The following is a 3,548-nucleotide window of genomic DNA, read 5'->3' on the forward strand; positions in this document are numbered from 1 at the left end:
GTTTATGGGTGGTTTTAATATTATTTTATAGCATTATTCAGTCTGAGCATATTGTATTTCAGTTTTTTTTAAAAAGAAAAAAGCTGAAGATTTTGTAGAATTAATGTGAGTTTGAATGAAAGGTAGATGACAGTATAGACAGAACTCATATTTGTTCTGGAAGAATTTTACTAAGGGCACATCAGAAGGAGAATCTTCTATTAAGGTAACTAAGAAATTATACATTTTAAAGGTGATAAAAGATATGTTGTTCGTGGTGCCTCTGACAACAGCTGTGCAGTATTGGCTGTGAGTTTGGAAATGATGGCAAGTTTAACATATGTTCATACCTAAGTCACATTCTGATTTGGTGGGTGACTCTATTTTTTAAGATTAACTAAAATAAAATGCACTGACATATCTATTGCAAGCTACATTTTCTTATGTGTTCAAGAGATGATAGCTAATCACACAAAATGTGATTTGGTACCCTATACGCATGGTAGAGGCATTCTCTAAAGATGTAGAATGGCAAGGTCACCCTCCCAGACAAGGTCTTCTGATTATTCTGTAAGCTTAGACTTAGACTCAAAGTGAGTTATTAATGTGTTCCTCTGAAAGGGTTTCTACCACATAGCCAAGTCACAGCCACCCAGGACTGATGTTCCCTGTGATGCTGATTCAGAATTTCTAGGCACTGAGCAGTCACTCCATCATCGAAGGCACACTTGCTGTTGTCTTGGTTAGGAGCACAAATGTCCTAAATATCTTGCATTCTTCTCCGGCATGTCACTTCTAGTGAACTGAAATCCCAGCAGTGATGTTTTCTGAGTTTAAAAGAGAGCTCAATTGTGTTTGCTCAGATTCTCTCTTTCATTCTTTCTGCTTTCTTTTTTTAAATAAACACACCAGTGCTGAAAGTAAAAACACACTTTGTAATGAACAGATTCTGTTGGATAGCCGAACTGTCCTATTATGATCTTGTTTGAAACTTTTCAAGTTGCTTGAAAAACATAGAGGTGAAGTAAAGCAACCAGGTGGCCTGTGGACAGAAGTCGAGTTATACAAGGAAAAGAGGGAGGTATCACACTCTTTTTTCCCAGTTCTTTCTCCCTCCTGGTTATTGCTTCTTGTGTATTATCCCAGTTTTGTTTTGGCTGATGGTCAGGGTGCCCGTGGTTGTTCTGATAGACAACTGTTTGTGGAGCTAGAGGAGTCTAACCATGGATCCTCAGAAGTTACTTTACTTCTCAGAATTTCAGTTTTCTTGTCAGTAAAGTGTAGTGATAAACACTTAATAGGATTACTGGGAGGCTGATAGGAGTTCATACATGTTGGTGTTGGTGGTAGTTAGTTGCTGAGTCATGTCTGACTCTTTCGTGACCCCATGGGCTGTAGCCTGCCAAGCCCCTCTGTCCATGCAATTTCCCAGCAAGAATATTGGAGTGGGCTGCCATTTCCTTCTCCAGGGGGGTCTTCCCAACCCAGGGATCGAACCCATATCTTCTGCATTGGCAGGCAGATTCTTTACCACTGAGCCACCAGGAAAGCTCCTTAATACGTGTTACTGTACACATAATACATGCTCATAAATAGAAACTCATATAGTCTCCTTTCTCCAACGTGATTTTTAGGTTAGAAAACACACATGCATCATTGTCTCACATAACTCTCCAGAAAGATATCATAACCATCAACGTACTGAGCTGGTGCCTGAGTCTGTTCAACTGCTGTAACAAGCTTCAGAGGCTGAGTGGCTTGTAAACAATAGAAGTTTCTTTCTCAGGTTTCTGGAGGCCAAAGTCAAAGATTGGGGTTCCAGCATGGTAGGGTTCAGATAAGACCCTCTTCCAAGTTGTAGGCTGCAGACTTCTTGTATTCTCATATGGCAGAAAGAAAGCCAGGGAACACTCTGAGGTCTTCTTCATAAGAGCACTAGTTCCATTCATGAGGGCTCCATGCCCATGAGATAATTACCTCCCAAAGGCTCCCCCTCCAAATACCATCACAGTAGGATTAGGGTTTCAATATATGACTTTCAGGGAGGACACAACCATTCACACACATTTCCACTCTAGCGAGGCAAAGACTGACCACAAGTCACATGGGTCTCAGGACAATGTTCTTCTGCTACCCCATGTTGATGCAAATTGGAGCCCAGCTGTCTTTGTATATGCATAATATATACACCTTGTACAAAACTCCCAAGGTGCACCAAAGGTAAACTGTAAAAAATAAGGCTTTCTCCCACCTCTGTCCCCCAGGTACTTAGTGTCCGCCCCATTGTAGACCCTTTCTCAAGTGAATACTTAGATGCAGTGGTTTTCTATGGCAAGTTCTCCAGTACATAAGCAGATGCAAAATGAAAATTTAGACTAGAAACATTATGTATTATATGTTTAAACTGGAGCCAGCATATGAACAGAAAAGAGTTCAGTGTAGATAGAGATGGTTACAAAATCATTTGAAGTGTTGGAAAGAGTAGGCCCTGAGGAAGGCCTCCAGGAAGCTTCTAGAACATCTTCACAAAACTGACCCATCATAAAAGCAGCTACCTGTGCCCTGATCAGGAAGTTGCTTCCAGACAACTGAGTTCAAGAACCTGGTCCCAAAGCTAACAACACTGCCACTCCAGCTCCCTCTCTGCCCTCAAGAAGCTGGTATTTGAACTCTAAACACAGCGTTCAGCGTTGCTTCAACACGATTGCCTCTTCCACCGTCAAAGCTGGAGATTGGACACTGGCATTCTGCTGCATAAAGAAATATCACATTGTCTTAACCAGTTTCGCCAATAGAAAAAGGCAAAGAAGCAGAAATCAGCCCCTGTCTCGTTTTCATCTTCCAAATCTCAATTACATCTGATTTGAGTACATCTAACTCATTTCCAGAACTCTAGTTATGAGGGCATGTGGAAGATGCAGAGCTTAGCCCAAAAGCGGGTGCAGTAGGAAGATACCTCAAGAAGAATGACAAAGGAGGCTGTGTCCCCAACTCACACAGTACTTTTTACTGTTAAAGAAAAGCATGCGTCTGTGTATTGGCTTATGCTTTCCATTTCTTTTTGCTTCTTTTAGAGTTTATTTCCTGGGGCTTCCCAGGCAGCTCAGTGGTAAAGAATCTGCCTGCCGATGCGGAAGACACAGGTTTGGTCCCTGATCCCAGAAGATCCCACGTGCTTCAGGGCAACTCAGCCCAAGTGCCCCAACTACTGAGCCTGTGCTCTAGAGTCTAAGTCACAACTATTGAGCCCACATGCCACAACAAATGAAGCTCGAGCATCCGAGAGCCCATGCTCAGCAACAAGAGGAGCCACCACAATGAGAAGCCCGCGCAGCACGATGACGAGTAGCCCCTGCTCACCACAACTGAAGAAGGCCACAAATAAATAGATAAATAAATAATTTTTTTAAAGAGTCTATTTCCTTCCCTAAATAGTCTAGCAGAAGCTATGAATGGCCCTTCTACTTTCAAGACAGACTTTGTAGTACTAGGTAGGCATGCCTGGGAAATGTGTATAAACTTGCAATAAGAAACTTCACTTAAATTTTTTTTTCAGAATCTTATCCATC

The sequence above is a fragment of the Bos grunniens genome, chromosome 16, assembly GCF_055505025.1.
Source record: "Bos grunniens cultivar Pamir isolate PY7600 chromosome 16, Bosgru_T2T1.0, whole genome shotgun sequence".
Lineage (NCBI taxonomy): Eukaryota > Metazoa > Chordata > Mammalia > Artiodactyla > Bovidae > Bos > Bos grunniens.